Source organism: Colobus angolensis, unplaced genomic scaffold, assembly GCF_000951035.1.
Source record: "Colobus angolensis palliatus isolate OR3802 unplaced genomic scaffold, Cang.pa_1.0 Scaffold6, whole genome shotgun sequence".
NCBI classification, from domain to species: domain Eukaryota; kingdom Metazoa; phylum Chordata; class Mammalia; order Primates; family Cercopithecidae; genus Colobus; species Colobus angolensis.
Window position 1 is genome coordinate 11,213,265 of NW_012119598.1, and position 6,561 is coordinate 11,219,825.

At 43.1% G+C, this 6,561-nt stretch overlaps 1 protein-coding gene across 1 annotated transcript in view; it reads left to right on the top strand.

Annotated features, from left to right (window-relative positions):
• The window catches only part of LOC105526629 (N-acetyllactosaminide beta-1,6-N-acetylglucosaminyl-transferase), a 22,151-nt gene extending 19,385 nt beyond the window's left edge, over positions 1-2,766 (top strand). Inside the window, exons 2-3 of the mRNA XM_011962675.1 lie at positions 27-30; positions 2,752-2,766. The gene's annotated coding sequence lies outside the window, so the exon portion shown is untranslated. The remainder of the gene's footprint in view (positions 1-26; positions 31-2,751) is intronic.
• The last annotated feature ends 3,795 nt before the right edge of the window (positions 2,767-6,561 follow it).

Here is a 6,561-nt window from a genome sequence, read left to right on the forward strand (position 1 = left end):
ATCACCTGAGGTCAGGAGTTTGAGACCAGCCTGGCCAATATGGTGAAACCCTGTCTATACCAAAAATACAAAAAAAATTAGCCAGGTGTGGTGGTGGGTGCCTGTAATCCCAGCTATTCAGGAGGCTGAGGCAGGAGAATCGCTTGAATCCAGGGGGTGGAGGTTGCAGTGAACCAAGATCGCCTGGGTGACAGAGTCTTAAAAAGAAAAGAAAAGAAAAGAAAAGAAAATACTGCTCTTTGAAGATCTATAAAATGTTGAAAGATCTCAGAGAGGTTTTCAATCTTTTATTTATTATTTATATTTTAAAGCTGGTTTTTATGAAAGTAGTATATCCTTATTTTAAAAATTTAAACAGTACACAAAAGATTAAGAAAAATAAAACATATCCATACTTCCTCATCCTTCCCTGTATTACATTCGTTTTCCAGAGATAATCAACATTAATAATATGTTGGTAATCTATGACATACCCATCCACATATAAAAATATGCTTTATGGAATCATTATACTTTTTGTTTCTTTTATGGTTCATGATTTTATGTCCTACCTCAAGAAATTTTTGCCATCCCGAGATCACAAAGATTTCCTTCAACCTTTTATTTTAAACTAGTTCAAACTTACTATACTTACAAGAATAGTATAAAGAGCTCTCGTATACCTTTTACCCATGTTTCCCAAACCATAATATTTTGTACACTTGCCTAATCATATTCTCCTCTCTCTCTTATTCATATATTTTTCTTAAACTATTGGCAAGTTATCCCTTAATATTTCAAAGCATATTTCCTAGCAACAAAGACACCCACCCCCACGTAACCACAGTACAACTATCAAGTGATAGTAGCATTACTATTTAATCCACAGACCCTATTCCAGTATGCACGGTTATACTCATCATGTCCTTCACGAATCTGGGATCAGATCAAGAATCTTGAGCTAAACTTGGCCATCATATCTCTTTAGTCCCCTCCAGTTTGGAACAATTTCTCAGTCTGTCTTTGTCTTGTAAGATCTTCTCATTTCTGAAGAGTACAGCTCTGGTGATTTCTCACGATTAGATTTAGGTTATACCTTCTAGGGAAACACATGGCAGAAATAATGCTGTAGAGCCTTATGATGATGATGACTTTTTATCAGTTGCCTAAGATAGTACCTGATACATTTCTCCAGTGAAAAGCTAGGAAGTGTTTTTATTTATTACCAAGTAGATATCCTATTTATCAAATAATCACTCCCCAGTTTTGCCATTCATTGGATCTTGCCTGACTCAATTTTTACTGTGATAGTTACCAAATCGTGATTTTTAATTAAAATTCGTCCTTCTTCTATGTTTATTAGTTGACATTCAACTATAAGGTAGAGCCATCTCTTCTTCTGTGTGTTGGCTTGTTTATTTATATCTCTAGGGGTTAGATTTCTATTTATTCAATGGGTTATAATCCATTACTCTTTTTACTTACTTTACTGCTCGAATTGTCCCAGACTTGGCCAGTGAAAGCCTGTTCAAGCTGGCTTGTGTGTGCTTTCAACAAGTCCCCATGATTCTTTTCGGCACAGATGTTCCAAGCTAATCCTGCACTTAACCTGTCCCAGTCTTGCAATCAGCCATTCTCTCCAAGAAGGAAGCCCTGGTTCTATTGAATAGAGAATGGTATTTAGAGATCAAAATCTGGGAGGCTGAAACAGGAGGATCACTTGAGCCCAGGAGTTTGAGGCCGCAGTGAGCTAAGATCTTGCCACTGCACTCCATGCCCTCCAGCCTGGGCAACAGAATGAGACTCTCTCTCTCTAAAAAGTTAAAAATAAATAAATGAAAGTGAACACCACAGTTCTCCTTATGTCTCAGGATTTTTCCATGAAGCGGATCTGGGCCCTGACACCAAGATGTTCCTGGGCCTCCCAGAAAGGGCACTACAAAAGGATGCACAAAAGAGCAAGAGCTTGGGAGCCAAGCCATTCACATTCAGGTCTCAGGTCAGCAATTGCTACCTGAGTGACTGGGGGCAAACAGCAGTGACCTTCTGAGTCTAGCACCTAATGCCAGCTATCAGCGTCATCACTCATACTTTCCTGGTACACTGTTATTACCATCCACTCCACTTGCCAGGGCAGCCGCCTCCCACTCCTGGTATAATCTAGATATATAAAACCTTGTTTTTGTACTTCGTATAAGTGGAAATATACAGCATGCATTATTTTTTCTATCTGGCTTGCTTTTGTTCAACATTATGCTTGTGAGATTCACCTTTTTTTGTTGCAGGCAGTTGTATTTCTTCTTCATTCATTCTCACTGCTGCATAGAGAGAAGAACCCATATTTGACGAGTTTTTTTTTTTTTTTTTTCTGAGATGAAATCTCGCTCTGTCGCCCAGACTGGAAGGCAGTGGCGTGATCTCAGTTCACTGCAACCTTCACCCCCTGGGTTCAAGCAATTCTGTGCCTCAGCCTTCTGAGTAGCTGGGATTACAGGCTCGTGCCACTACGCCTGCCTAACTTTTGTATTTTTGGTAGAGATAGGGTTTCACCATGTTGGACAGGCTGGTCTTGAACTCCTGACTTCGTGATCCACGTGCCTCAGCCTCCCAAAGTGCTGGGATTGCAGGCGTGTGCGACTGCGCCTGGCAGGAAGACACTTTTGGTTGTCAGAGGTCAAGGGAGGGAAGCAAAAGGTGCTATTGGCATTAGTGGGTAGAGGCCAGGGGTGCCCCTTAACATCCTACAGTGCACAGGGCAGCACATCCTGTAACACACAGCCCTTACAACACGGCATTTTCCAGCCCAAAATGCCAGTAGTGCCAAGGCTGAGAAACCCTGCTGTTGGTGGAATGCCCACCAACAGTCTCCAGTTTGGCTCTATTCTGAATACGGCCGCAGCGAATCTTGACTTAGGTGTCTTTTGATGAATATACTGCATTTCTGTTGAGTAAATACTGGAGAATGGAATTTTGGGTCATAGGATATAGATACGCTCAACTTTAGTAGACATTGTTGGTTTTTCAATGTTGTCATACCAATTCACACTCCTCCATCAGGGCATGAGGATTCCCGTTGCTCCGTATCTTCATGAATTAAATTGGTATTTTCTGCCTTACTTCCTTTCTCTCTCAATCTCTCTCTCTTTTTTTTTTTTTTGTTGAGACAGGGTCTCGCTCTGTCACCCGGGCTGGAGTACAGTGGCACAATCTGGGCTCGCTGCAACATCCACCTCCCAGGCTCAAGCGATCCCCTACCTCAGCCTCCCAAGCAGCTGGGACTACAGGAACACACCACCACACCCAGCTAATTTGTTTGTATTTTTAGTAGAGACGGGGTTTTGTCATGTTGTTCAGGTTGGTCTTGAACTCCTTATCTCAAATGATCCGCCTGCCTCAGCCTTCCAAAGTTCTGGGATTATAGGTTGAACCTCTGCGCCCAGCCCGCTATGTTAATTCTATACTTAACATTTTAAGGAACTGCTAAACTGGTTTCCAACGGATTGCAACATCTTGCATGCCCACCTGTGGTGTTCCAGTTTTGAGGGTTCCAATTTTCTCATATCCTTGCCAATACTTGTTATTGTCTATCTTTTTTAGTTTAGCCCTTCTAGTGAGTGTGAAGTGGTATCCTCTTATAGTTCTGATTAGCATGTCCCTAATTAACAATGATGTTGGACATCATGTGCTTGTTGGCCTTTGATATATCTTCTTAGAAGAGGACTAAGTGCCCTTTGGACATTATTTCTTTGAATTAAGATTGTTGCAATCGCTGAGGACACTGGGATATGGAGTTTGTATTACTTGCCCAAGGACACCCAGCTAGTAAGTGTCAGTGTCAAGATGATTACATTTGGATTTTAAATAGGGTCTATTAGGAGATGAAATTGTCTGACATCGAATTAAGGACACACTATATGGACAAAATGTTAGTTTAAGTCTGTAACTCCTAAATCCTGTGACCAAGAAAATAGCTAAGACTCATTTAAAAAATAAATAAATGGGCCGGGCCTGGTGGCTCATGCCTGTAATCCCAGAACTTTGGGAGGCTGAAGTGGGCGGATCACCTGAGGTCAGGAGATTGAGACCAACCTGGTCAATACAGTGAAACCCCTGTCTCTAGTAAAAATACAAAAATTAGCCAGGTGTGGTGGTGTGTGCCTGTAATCCCAGCTACTTGGGAGGCTGAGGCAGGAGAATTGCGGGAACCCAGGAGGCGGAGGTTGCAGTGAGCCGAGATCACGTCACTGCATTCCAGCCTGGGCGACAGCAAGACTCCGTCTCATAAAATAAAATAGGCCGGGTGTGGTGGCTCAGCCCTGTAATCCCAACACTTTGGAAGGCTGAGTCAGGTGGATCATGAGGTCAGAAGTTCAAGACCAGTCTGGCTAACTTGGTGAAACCCCATCTCTACTAAAAATGCAAAAAAATTAGCCGAGTGTGGTGGCAGGCTCCTATAATCCCAACTACTCGGGAGGCTGAAGTAGAGAATTGCTTGAACCTGGGATGCGGAGGTTGCAGTGAACTGAGATCACCCCACTGCATTCCCGCCTGGGTGACAGAGTGAGACTCCATCTCATAAATAAAATAAAATAAAACATTAAATTAATTAATTAATGGTGCCAGGTGCAGTGGCTCACGCCTGTAATCCAGCATTTTGGGAGGTGGAGGCAGGCAGATCACCTGAGGTCAGGAGTTCGAGAGCAGTCTGGCCAACATGGTGAAACCCCGTCTCCACTAAAAATACAAAAAATTAGCCGGGCGTGGTGGCGGGCGCCTGTAACCCTAGCTACTCAGGAGGCTGAGGCAGGAGAATCACTGGAAACTGGGAGGCAGAGGTTGCAGTGAGCTGAGATTGCACCACTGAACCCCAGCCTGGGCGACAGAGCAAAAACTCTGTCTCAAATAAATAAATAAATAAATAAATAAATGGGATGGTCAGAGAGCTGCTGAGAAAATAAATAAACAAACCAAGCAATTTAATTTAATCCTAATATGTAGTTACTGTGATTAGATTCCTTTTCTGCAATTTTATGTAAACCATCATCCCTCTTTCTAAGAATCAAGTGGGTACAGCTCCCTCCTTTCTAATAACACTGTATCTTGTATTTCTAGTCTATGTCCTTTTCCTCTCAGCTCTTGCACGATGAGCTGAAGGGTTTGTGCTGAAGTCCTGGTTGGTGCTTTTTGCTTTTACTTTTTTGGCTTTTTTCCATTTTACAAGAGCTGTCCCTTGGCTGTGGTCTCCATTTTTGTGGGTGCTCATTGGTCTGTGCTATGTACATTTGACCACCTAGAAACTTAGGAGTTTTGTTTAAATCCACATCAAACCAGCTCACTCCAAACTTCCTTAGTGATTTCTGCTGCTTTAAATACTACCTTTTGTGTTCCTGAGCTTGACAGATTTAGGAGTGTCTGACAGGGTTTCATGTTCTTTTGTTTTTACCTTGAAGGATTCATAAATATGTCTCTTTCTAGTTTTCTCCTTATTAGGAATAAAGTGAACTTCAAATTCCTATGATCATTGCAATCCTAACCTCCTTCATGCCTTGGTGAAAAATCATAACAGTTTTCCTGAAGGGTAAATCAGTCACCCTTGTAGAATTTTCCATTCAAATACTGAGCCATGCGAAGCTGTTTTTAGCTGTTCTCGTGACTTTCCCGAGTTTAGTCCTGGTCTGGGAGACTCAAGTGTCTTCAGGCAAAAGCCAGCAGTGGAGTAGGGTGTAAGGCTTCCTTGCTTTTCAGCTCCCAAGCAGTACAAGGGATGGTTAAGATGGCAGGGGAAATGAAATTAAAGAAAAGGCAAGGTTAAGGAATGAAATCAGTTACAATGATAGGTCACTGTTGACAAGATGTGGGGCCTGAAAGTAGAAACTTGGAGTTGTTCCAAAGGTTGCAGGGTCTGGTTCCAAGGGCAGCTAGAAATGACTTGATCTTTTCCCCATGTGTCATTTTTTCCCAGTGTGTGTTTTTAGCCTCTTAAACTGATTTCTGTAAGGCAGCCTCCTTTGCTGTTCTTTATACCTCACTGCTGAGCTTCCCTGCCATGTCTGTGCATGCTGACGTGCTGGGACTGGGTTACAGATGGGCTACACGTTGGTCTCAGCAGCATATATGGCAGGTAAAACCCAGGGCAGTTGAAACCTTTTGGCCAGATACCTCTGGCTGAGAGCAGCTGTGCCTATTCTATCTACAGGTGTCAGACACATGCAGTTGACCAATGAACAATGTGCGGGGTTAGGCCCACTGAACCTCTGTGTAGCCAAAAACCTATGTATAGCTTTTGACTCCCCAAAAACTTAACTACTAAAGACCTACTGTTGGCTGGGCACATTGGCTGATGCCTGTAATCCTAGCACTTTGGGTGGCCGAGGCGGGCGGATCACGAGGTCAGGAGTTCGAGACCAGCCTGTCCAGTATGGTGAAACCTCATCTCTACTATAATATACAAAAATTAGCCGGGTGTGGTGGTGTGCATTTGTAGTCCCAGCCACTTGGGAGGCTGAGGCAGGAGAATTGCTTGAACCCGGGAGGCAGAAGTTGCAGTGAGCCGAGATCATGCCACTGCACTCCAGTCTGGGC